Genomic DNA, 13,030 nt, shown 5'->3' with positions numbered 1-13,030 from the left:
GTATTAGAATTTAATCCAGTTTATATTAATTAAAGCTGCATGTAACAGCATTATAATTCAATCCAGTTTATATTAATTATAGCTGCATGTAATAGTATTAGAATTAAGTCCAGTTTATAATAATTATAACTGCAAGTAATATTATTAGAATTTAATCCAGTTTATATTAATTATAACTGCATGTAATAGTATTAGAATTTAATCCAGTTTATATTAATTAAAGCTGCATGTAACAGCATTATAATTCAATCCAGTTTATATTAATTATAGCTGCATGTAATAGTATTAGAATTTAATCCAGTTTATATTAATCATAAATGCATGCAATATTATTAGAATTTAATCCAGCTTATATTAATTATAAATGCATGTAATAGTATTATAATTTAATACAGTTTATATTAATTAGAACTGCATGTAATAGTATTTAATTAAATCCAGTTTATATTAATTATAACTGCATGTAATAGTATTATAATTAAATCCAGTTTATATTAATTATAACTGCAAGTAATATTATTAGAACTTAATCCAGTTTATATTAATTATAACTGCATGTAATAGTATTAGAATTTAATCCAGTTTATATTAATTAAAGCTGCATGTAACAGCATTATAATTCAATCCAGTTTATATTAATTATAGCTGCATGTAACAGTATTAGAATTAAATCCAGTTTATATTAATTATAACTGCATGTAATAGTATTATAATTAAATCCAGTTTTTATTAATTATAACTGCATGTAATAGTATTAGAATTAAATCCAGTTTATATTAATTATAACTGCAAGTAATATTATTAGAATTTAATCCAGTTTATATTAATTATAACTGCATGTAATAGTATTAGAATTTAATCCAGTTTATATTAATTAAAGCTGCATGTAACAGCATTATAATTCAATCCAGTTTATATTAATTATAGCTGCATGTAATAGTATTAGAATTTAATCCAGTTTATATTAATCATAAATGCATGCAATATTATTAGAATTTAATCCAGCTTATATTAATTATAAATGCATGTAATAGTATTAGAATTTAATCCAGTTTATATTAATTATAACTGTATGTAATAGTATTATAATTAAATCCAGTTTATATTAATTATAACTGCATGTAATAGCATTAGAATTAAATCCAGTTTATATTAATTATAACTGCATGTAATAGTATTATAATTAAATCCAGTTTTTATTAATTATAACTGCATGTAATAGTATTAGAATTAAATCCAGTTTATATCAATTATAACTGCAAGTAATATTATTAGAATTTAATCCAGTTTATATTAATTATAACTGTATGTAACAGTATTAGAATTAAATCCAGTTTATATTAATTATAACTGCATGTAATAGTATTAGAATTTAATCCAGTTTATATTAATTATAACTGCATGTAATAGTATTATAATTTAATCCAGTTTATATTAATTAAAACTGCATGTAAGAGTTTTAGAATTAAATCCAGTTTATATTAATTATAACTGCATGTAATAATATTAAAATTTAATCCAGTTTATATTAATTATATCTGCATGTAATAATATTATAATTTAATCCAGTTTATATTAATTATAACGTATCTAGCTAACTACACTAAAATATTGCTTTGCAATTTCCCTTTATAACAGAAACATTATATATATCTTCTGAATAGACACTTTCCTATCTGATTAAAAGCCAATTATTTACTAATTATTGACTTTTACTTTGCATTACTTAGTTTAACAGATATTACTTAATACAGTAAAGAACATTACCTATTGTTTTATGAAGTAATCAAATTACCTCATTTTCAATCATATTTTACTTAAATGATTACCTTGAGAAAGATAACATATTTCAAACATTAACATAAATTATTTTATTTTTTGAAAGTTGATTTTAATAAATGTTTTATGACCTGATTTTGTAACTAATTAAAAACTCCTTCTTACACTGCTACATTAATCAGATATAACTTAATTCAATGTCAAATGATATAAAACTATTAATATTTAGCCAAAAAACATCATTTTCACGCATGAATTATGGGATATACATGAAACTTGCAGACTATTTGAAGTGATAAATACAGAAATTAGATTTAAATACCCAATAATTACCCAGTGAATAAAATAATACAACAATATACATGATTACATGCCCCAAATAGTATAGTGAATCCAGACATATACACAAAATCTGTTTTACAAAGCAAATATGTAAATGAGAATCACTTTACGTGGTTATATCTAAGGTGTAACAATGTTAAAATCAGATGTACCACTACCTGTATGTGCTCTCTTTATCCTTTACAATATGAGATACAATATGTAGCAATACTAATGTTCTTACCATAATTGCAATGCCAGTAGCTGGTACAGGAAAGTAACATTTCCATTGGTCAGAATGTTACCACGTGATCAAAACGAATTGCGTTCATTTCTGTATGAACTGTAAGGAGAACTACTTTTCCACTTCTATAAATAGAGTCACGTGTACAGCATAATATAAACACCGCCAGTTAAGGCAGACATGAAGTAAGCATTAAAGAAAAACAACATTCTAACAAACAAACAAAAAATAATTGAAAAAAATTGGCTTCCATTGGTTGAAGGATTGGTATTATGATGACCTTATTGCGATCAAGCTGGACATCCCAAGTGCTATAAATAGCTACGTAACAGAAAAACCACAAACATGTATTACTACGCTCAATTAAGATTTCTGTTTTTTAATGATGCAAACAAAATAACATAACAAATAATTAAAATTTCAATTATAAGAGTTTAACGTTGTTTTTTATGAGTTCATCGTGGTATAAACTGTCAGTTGCCGACTCACACAGCTTACATAACGCCCTTCGGGCGTTATTTGCCGTGTGAGTCGGCAACTGACAGTTTATACCACGATGAACTCAGAAAAAACAACGTTAAACTCTTACATGTTTTGTTGGGTGACAACCGTACGGAGGTATATTACTGTTCCGAAACGGAATGCATCAAACACAATAGGAACATCCTTGCCTTGACTGAAAAACAGACTGGTCCCTTGTTAGGATTTTCCTTAGAGTCACATCAGGTACATGATAGTTTTTACTGTAACATTGGACTCTTTTTAGAGGCTTGCATCGTATCTAAGGTATACAATATGGCGGGTGAACACCAATCGAAGAAATATATTAATATTACATACACCTGATGAATATTTAGGAATAAACTATATGTATTTTTAAAGCAAAACAGAGTGCATATATTTTGGCATGTGGCAGAGAGGGTGTTTCAGAAGTTTTACCCACTGAATATGGCAAAGCAGCAATTACTGCCATTTCTTACTCACCTATAGCAAAATTCATTACAGGCCATTCCGAATTTGAATATACCTACAACAATTGGGAGCTGAGACAGCCATAATTCAGGAGCTATGCAAGTCGTCCACTTTGCATTCGGCATGTGCACCCCAAAATGAATAGCAGTTTGCATCAATTTCCGCATCCCACCACCCGTCCTGGGTATAAAATAATATTTTAAAAAATAAATTAAGAACACGGTTATACATAAAAACGACAACCAAGCAATATGCATAGAAATTCTTGACTCAGATTAGTATCCAGTTCAGGGTGAATCAAATCACATAACCCAACATCCAGGACTACTCATCTTCGAAGTTGGGCAAGTGAAAGTTTCAAAGTAACTAGTCTGTGGCTAGACCAGCAAGTTGTTCTCCGCCTTTTTGCTGGTCTAGTCGGGGGCAAGTTTTTTTTTCCCTATTTTGAAAATTTGAGCAAGTCTACATTTTCATTCTTTAATCCCATTATCTGGCCATTCATGCTCTTGTAGGCTATTGATTCCATCACCCTTTTTTTGCATACATTAAAACTCTATATCATACCTACTGGTCACTGGTCATTGGTTCATGAAATTGGTTCATGTGTGCACATTCGGTTATTATTTGATTAAATATTTGGGCTAAGCCACAAAATAAAAACAAGGTCATTGGAGTGATTAATTAGCAGTGTTTTAAGCAGCTTTATTGTGCTGTGTTTACTCAAATAAGATCCTTACATAATGACTCACTCTGATATTAACCGAGCGAGTAAGTATAATTAAATTAATGAAAGTAACTTTACTGACATTATTGATGGTTTCTTTATTGCACTGATCAAATGATAGTAACAATTCTTTATGTTTGAATTTTTTATACAGAGGAGTAATGTCCACATGCAATTTTGCAATAAAGCAAAACATTTATCCTTAATTAAAAAGCTGTCTCACTTCATTTAAACAACAAAATTTATGTTATGATTACTTTAGAAGAAGTTATAAGGCAAACTGATATTTACTCTGTAAAATGAATTCATTAGGTTATTTTTGCATCGATGATAATAAGGATGATTCGGAGACAAAAACTTTATGACAACAGAGGAATAAACAGGCCTAAGACATCTATTTCTCCAGAGAAATGTAAGCCTAAATCTGTTGCAGCAAAAAATGGTGAATATAAGATAGCTGAAAAAGAGAGAAATTGTCAGCTGCATTAATATAGAATTTTATCTCTGATATGAACTTATTGAGTTAGAATGAAAGATGCTTTGCAGTTATTGTAAATATTATTCCAGGCTGTGAATTTCTCAGTGACTCAGTGTTCTCTTTACACGCATTTGTGCTTCAGAGACTCCCAATTTTTTTATTTGACCCCCAGTTTTGATACCAAAGTTTGTTTTTTACTCAGCCTGACCCCCAGTTTTGACACCAAGGAGATTTTTGACTCTCAGTCTTGCAGCCCTAGGGGATACTTTGTGACTACATGCACTTTACTAATGAAAGGGCAGCTCTGATGAAATATGGGAGGACAGTTTTTTTCTCAATCATCATGAACTTATTTTCTAAATGAAGACCATTCTATCATTCATTAACAGAATTTAGAGTCCAAAGCAAAGACGAGAGCTTACAAGCAGTCATGAGATCCACCCAATGAAATTCTTGGAACACTCTAAGTGAACACTCCACCTTCTCTCGGACTGTTATACAACCACTGTTAGAAATTATGTTTGTTTTAAGCCTATCCATTGGTGAGTGTTAAAGAGGATTTAGTTCAAGGAACTTAATCAAGACATTTACTAATGAATTGACTAAACAAGGAGACTTTAAGATTCTAATGAGTATTGTAGCAAATGGTCCAGAATTTGGGTAATTCAACCCAGACAAAGTATAAATTCTTGGCTTAGTGCTGACAGGTCCAAGTGACAGATATGTGCATCAACATTTTGTTAAATCCAGCAACTTCCAAAATTACCATGAAAATGAATGTTTTAGTAAATGTGCCTACATGACCACAATAACAAGCATTTTAATGTCCATGTTATACCTGATGTAAATGAATGTGTAGCATTGACCAACATTTAAAAAAATGCAAATTCGTCCAATAAGTAAATTATGTTGTACATTCTTTTTTTAATTTTTATAATGGGTTAAAATGCATACAGTTCATCAAATTTTGGTAAATGTTTTGACTTTTGGGACAAGTGAAAAGTAAAAGGTGGGACAAGTGAATTTTCAATAACAGCCTGTCCTGGAAATGTGGGTGAAAATAAAATTTGATCAGCCCTTTGACTACCATTGTAAAAGTCCCTAGCACTCAATAATTTAATTCTGAAAGTTTTTATGACATTTAAGGTGCAGAGAATTTTACAGCCAGGATTGAATAGGCTTTGGATAAACTATGTTTGCATTCAGTTTTCAAGCAATAGTTAATATTTAATTTAATTTGAATCAATGCACCCACATCGACAAACACTTTGGTACATATCTAAAGTGTTCATAAAGAAAACAGAATGTCAAAACACTGACAGATTCATCAAATGAATCATCAAACTGGACATGCACAGGGGCTGATAAACAAGAACACAGTAGAACATTACTAACTTTATGCACATTGTGTTGGAACTGTGGAAGAAAAATAAAATGCAGCCCATGGAACACCGAACTTTCAAAATTAGCATGAAAAGAATGTTTGAGTAAATGTGCCTACATGGCCACAATAACAAGCACTTTAGTGCTGTGTTATCACTGTAAATGGCTTAAATGCCTGATCATTGAACAGAAAAGGACAGATTTGGCAAATGTTGTGTCATGATAGAAGTTGATCCATTTGATATAAAAAAAACACAAATCCTGGTAGCTTTATTACAACCTGGGTGTCTAATAAAATTTGTATTTGCAAATTGATTTATAAATTATGCATAACTTCAAGCAAAAGTGTGCATACAACCCTGCAGTCTAGCAGGTGCTCTTCATATAAACTGTTTACATATGCTATATGCTGATTTATGTATTTTATGTATAAATCACACCGACAAGAATATTTATAACCATTACAAGTATCACCCCTACAAGAAGAAAAGTGAAGATGTACAGTAAAACAATCATTTATTTCTCTTATAATCTTTACCTGCTTATTAATGATAGGTAACAAATTATTTTTTTTCTTTTCATAAACTTTTATTAAATTTACATAATCAAATAAAAATCAGCTGACAAAGCAGAGCAACTCTATTAATCTTCAGTACAGAATTAACTATATTTCAAAATGAATTCAGACTTTACAACAAAAAAAACAATTTTATCTGAGTGTAATTTTCCTGGGCAGACTCTGGTCATGGGAAGGTTTTCAGACTGTGGCCTAAAGCAAAATATATCATTATGGACCACAATATTTGTATGAAGAAGAGATGGGCTGTGGCCTAAAGCAAAATATGTCATCATGGACCACAAGATCTGTATGAAGAAGAGATGGATGAATTATAATTATAGACCACAAGATTTGTATGAAGAAGAGATGTCAACATATATCATTATGGACCACAAGATTTGTATGAAGAAGAGATGGATGAATTTGTATCTGAACGTGAACCAAAAATCCATCATTAGCAGTGTTAAAATTAGGCTTGGAATATATTATATTTATACAGTAAAACGTGTCATGACAGACCACTACAATCATTAGCAGTGTTAAAATTAGGCTTGGAATATATTATATTTATACAGTAAACCTGTCATGACAGACTACTAAAATGTAGGCTAGGAATATATTTATACAGTAAAACGTGTCATGACAGACCACTACAATCATTAGCAGTGTTAAAATTAGGCTTGGAATATATTATATTTATACAGTAAAACCTGTCATGACAGACTACTAAAATGTAGGCTAGGAATATATTATATTTATACAGTAAAACCTGTCATGACAGACTACTAAAATGTAGACTAGGAATATATTATATTTATACAGTAAAACCTGTCATGACAGAGCACTACAATCATTAGCAGTGTTAAAATTAGGCAAAGATAATATTATATTTATACAGTAAAACCTGTCATGACAGACCACTGCGATGAAAACCACCTGTTTTAAGAGACCAGGATCTCCATGTACAGATTTATTGATTATACATTGTTATGACCTGTTACGAGAGACTGCATGTTTTGAGAGACCATTCTTTTTGGCAGATGTGGTGATCCTTCGAGACAGGTTATTCTGTACTATAGCGCCCATTTGACAACATACACTTGTCTTAGAGATGGTGATTTTTTGATTTTGATCTTTCCAAAATTAGGTGGTTCACAGTCTAATTAGTCAACAGTCCAGTGGAATCATATAGAAAATAATTATCATTTATTGACAGGTCCAATTATCTTAGCTATGAAAATATACACCCCATCTAATCAGACTCTTATGATAACATATTAACACATCATCAGTTTTGGTACTGCCACAGAAAATTTACATTAGACAAGGGTACATATTTTCAGGTGAAGTGAAAGTCTTTATTCCAAAAATTTTGTGTGGATCAATCAATAACTTTAGAATACCAAGTATGCTACTTGTTTAGATCTCCCACTCCCAGGTGTAAGAATTCATGAAATCACTTATTTGTGTTCAAACCCTTTTAGCTTTAGGAATTTAATGATCTCCTTTGAATCTGGTGTTCATTTAAAAAAATAAATATATATATATATATATATATATATATATATATATATATATATATATATATATATATATATATATATATGTATGTCCTTACTCCACCAGTTTGCTTTGGTTATTCTGCAATATTATAGTAAGTACAGCACTGTTTTACATACATCACAGGGACTGCAATACTGTATTAAGTACAGTGCTGTTGTACACACATCACAGGGACTGCAATATTATATTAAGTACAGTGCTGTTTTACATACATCACAGGGACTACAATACTAATATTAAGTACAGTGCTGTTTTACACACATCACAGGGACTGCAATATTATATTAAGTACAGTGCTGTTTTACATAAATCACAGGGACTGCAATACTATATTAAGTACAGTGCTGTTTTACACACATCACAGGGACTGCAATATTAAGTACAGTGCTGTTTTACATACATCACAGGGACTGCAATACTATATTAAGTACAGTGCTGTTTTACACACATCACAGGGACTGCAATATTATATTAAGTACAGTGCTGTTTTACATACATCACAGGGACTGCAGTTGCTTAGCGGTTAATAGACTGGACTTGTGGGCTTAAGGTTAATGGTTCCACAATCGGATCACCTTGTTCAGCTAATGATGTGATAGGGAAGAGGCACTTTATTCTTTTTGCCTCATCACATTATCACCTTCAAGGTTTTGATTTGCCATAAATGGGAAAGCAATCATTACAAAATGACATCTTCATGTGATTTTAATGAGTTAAGCAAAAGGTTAGATGCAGAGTGTACAGGCAAGTGCACATATTAGGATAGTATAAACAACTTATAACAAGTTGCAAAATATATTGCTCCTTAATAAAATCCTATATAATAACAATAAAATTGGCAGTTTAGGTAGTTATCTCATAGAATGAATTTTCCAATTAGATTTTAAAAATAAACATTAATTAAAATTTGAAGAAAAAAACAATTAAGTAATTAAACTGTAGGAATTTCATACAAATTTTAATATTTTATTAATATCATTGTTATCTTTACTGACATAAAACAGTTGATATTTATGTACTTTCATTGTAAAGCATTTAACACATTTTACTCAAATCATGAATGCACACTGAAGAAATTATATAGGAAATTAAAACCAGTTGAGGAATAAATTGGTAGCATTATTGACAACTGAAAATAAAATAAACATATGTATTGGTTCCCTCTGGGATAATATGTCTCTCATATTTCTGATTTATAATGTTTTATTTTATGTAAATTTACATACATGAATAAAACAGCAACATTGCTTCTGCCATATAGATTCATACCGATAAATCTTTCATAGTTATGTCCCGTTTGCCACAGACAGTTTATAAAATATTTATGCTAATTTTCATTCCTATTTTTTCTTCAAATTTCTTTATCGTACATTGTTTTGGCATCAAAACTGAGGAATGGATATGAAATAATTTGCTTCATTATTTCATATCCTGAGCATGTGACAGTGCAGAGAGTGTTGATGTCTGAAGCACTTGCAAGTCATGTGACAGTGCAGAGAGTGTTGATGTCTGAAGCACTTGCAAGTCATGTGAGCATGTGACAGTGCAGAGAGTGTTGATGTCTGAAGCACTTGCAAGTCATGTGACAGTGCAGAGAGTGTTGATGTCTGAAGCACTTGCAAGTCATGTGAGCATGTGACAGTGCAGAGTGTTGATGTCTGAAGTACTTGCAAGTCACTTGAGCTTGATAGTAGCGGTTATTTTAATTTGGAAAATGTAATATTAATAACTTGGAAATGTTGATCACTGGCATAGAATATATTTCTTATAACCAGCATGCACTCTGTAGGAACTTATGCCAGAGATGAATCAAGATTCTGTTGATGACAAATTTCATTGACTAGCAGAGCTTTTGTGTGGCATGGTAGAGTAATCTTCACAGGCATTCTTTTTACATATTGTAAATACATTGTACATACATATCAAAAGTTCCCTTGTTATGATATTGCCTATGATGTTGATGTTTATATATATATATATATATATATATATATATATATATATATATATAATTTATTTGATTTATTGTGTGTGTATGTGTACAGATAATGCAACTTGCACATGAGATTGAATGTAAATTTCTCATCAACTCAGCTCTTTCTCTACTGTACTTGGGACAGAACATGAAAAGGTGCATGGTGGTTTCCATCTCATGGTGGTTTCCATCCCATGGTGGTTTCCATCCCAGCACATGAACAAAAATGAGTGCCAGCAAGTTGAACACAGTAAAGATCAGCTTTTAATGAACATGCATTGAGTCATAATCTAGTATGGATAATATCCATTGTTCAATCAATAAAACTTGGCATTTTGCCTGATACAATTTGTGGACATAAATGCTATTTCAAAGCACTGTAAAACATCTTATACTGAGTATCTTGTTCAAGTTTCAGAAAGATACCATTGAAGGTATAAAAGATGATTTGATAGAATTTAGACTGAAACTGCAAATGACCATATTGTTTGAAAGTTAAAGGTTATCATTTGTTTGTTTGGACATGGGGGTAAAAAGATAATATTCAATGAATTCAGCAAATTTCACAGTGCAGGGTACTTTGCAAAAATGACAAGAATGTTTGTCTAAATATGATGAATTAAAGGATTTTAATAGTAATTATGAAATGCTATTATATAAGTATATACATTTGCCATTTACCATACATTGTATTTTAATTTCTAACTTTAAGAATAACCAAAATCTGGTAGTGGAAATGATGCATTTCATATTCAATCTTTAAAAAATAGCATGCAAAATCATGCCTGTCTGTCCATTAAGCCCTGGATACACTATTATGAAATGAGTGTTATATATATATATATATATATATATATATATATATATATATATATATATATATATATATATTTTTGTTGTTGTTGTAGGGTTTAATGCCATTTTTCAGCACACAATAGGCTATACATGGCGGCCAGTATTAATGGTGGAGGAAGAACCAGGGAAAACCCTGGAAAGAACCACCAACCCATGGGAAGCTACTGGCAAGCTTTCGCACATACCCACATTGGCTGAATCTGAGACTTGAACCCATGCAGACAGAGGTGAGATGGCAGTGATCCATAACAGAAAGCACTTTAGACCACTCAGCCACTCGGGGCCCCTACATTTATATATAAGTGTGTGTGTGTGTGTGTAATGCATACACACAAAGTTAAGATTGGTTTGTGCAGTAAACATTATATGTCAAAAAAGAAACAACAGGAGAATAAAACAATTTAAAGCTGTTATACATAAAAATTGTTTGAATCAAAATGTGAATGTGTTGTTTCATTTCCTCAATGAAATGTCTATTTCAGTTCTAAATATAATATTAAAGCTAAACTACAATTGTGGTCCTTCTCTGATGAGTTCATCCATCTACAAATGAAGAAGTGAGATGACAAAAGTATTTTCCTCTTATGAAGGGGATGAAATGATAAAAATGTAATAACTGGTGTTATGGTTGTGTGACCACTGTTAAGGGTGGTAGCCAATTTTGAAAGGAGGTTTTTCAAATTAGGATTACAAATGCGAACCAATTTCATCATTATCAACAATTGTGATGAAATTTAATAATTTGGTATATGGTAATAATGTATTTATTACAAATTATGGTATATGGTAATAATGTATTAATTAATAACAAAATTATGGTACATGGTAAAAATGTATTTATTACAAATTATGGTACATGGTAATAATGTACTAATTTATTACAAATTATGGTACATGGTAATAATGTATTCATTACAAATATGGTACATGGTAATACTATTTTAATTTAGTACAAATTATGGTACATGGTAAAAGTGTATTAATTTAGTATAAATTATGGTACATTATAGTAATGTATTCATTTATTGCAAGTTATGGTACATGGTAATACTGTATTAATTTATTACAAATTATTGTACATAGTAATACTGTAATAATTTATTAAAAATTATGGTACATGTTAAAATGTATTTATTACAAATTATGGTACATTATAATAATGCATTAATTTAGTAAAAATTATGGTACAAGGTAATAATGTATTAATTTTGTGTAAATTATGGTGCATGGTAATAGTGTATTAATTACAAATTATGGTACATTATAATAATGTATCAATTTATTACAAATTATGGTGCATAGTAATACTGTATTAATTAATTACAAATTATGGTACATGGTAATATTGTACTAATTTATTACAAAGTATGGTACATGTTAAAAATGTATTAATTTAGTACAAATTATGGTACATTATAATAATCTATTTATTACAAATTATGGTACATGGTAAAAGTGTAATAATTTAGTACAAAATATGGTAATTATAATATTGTATTAATTTATTGCAAATGATGGTACATGATAATACTGTATTAATTTATTACAAATTATTGTACATGGTAAAAATGTATTTATTACAAATTATTGTACATGGTAATACTGTATAAATTTATTACAAATTATTGTACATGGTAAAAATGTATTTATTACAAGTTATTGTACATGGTAATACTGTATTAATTTATTGCAATTTATGGTACATGGTAATAATGTATTAATTTAGTACAAATTATGGTACATGGTAATAATGTATTAATTTAGTACAAATTATGGTACATGGTAATAATGTATTAATTTAGTACAAATTATGGTACATGGTAATAATGTATTAATTTAGTACAAATTATGGTACATGGTAACATCATAAACCAAAATGCGTCCTTGTGGTTAACTTGCCTCAAGTTTGCCACAAGGTTGCAACTGGCTTGTATCAAAATAAGCTTGCCAAAAATGGCACCATTTCTTACCAGCATCTTCAAGCTTGCACTTCTTGCAAGCTTGCACAACTCACAAGCTTATGAAAAGTGCAAGTTCCCACATATTTCCAGACTCAGTTTCTTAGAGAAGGTTTGTTCATTGCATGTTATATGCATATTAACTGCAAATAACGTTTAAACATTTTTAAGATAGCAAATGTACAAGAAATAATGTTATGCTAAAGACTACCTCAGTTA

The sequence above is a fragment of the Sinohyriopsis cumingii genome, chromosome 12 (assembly GCF_028554795.1).
Source record: "Sinohyriopsis cumingii isolate HCF-2022 chromosome 12, ASM2855479v2, whole genome shotgun sequence".
In the NCBI taxonomy this organism is placed as follows: domain Eukaryota; kingdom Metazoa; phylum Mollusca; class Bivalvia; order Unionida; family Unionidae; genus Sinohyriopsis; species Sinohyriopsis cumingii.
This window is presented reverse-complemented; position numbering follows the sequence as displayed.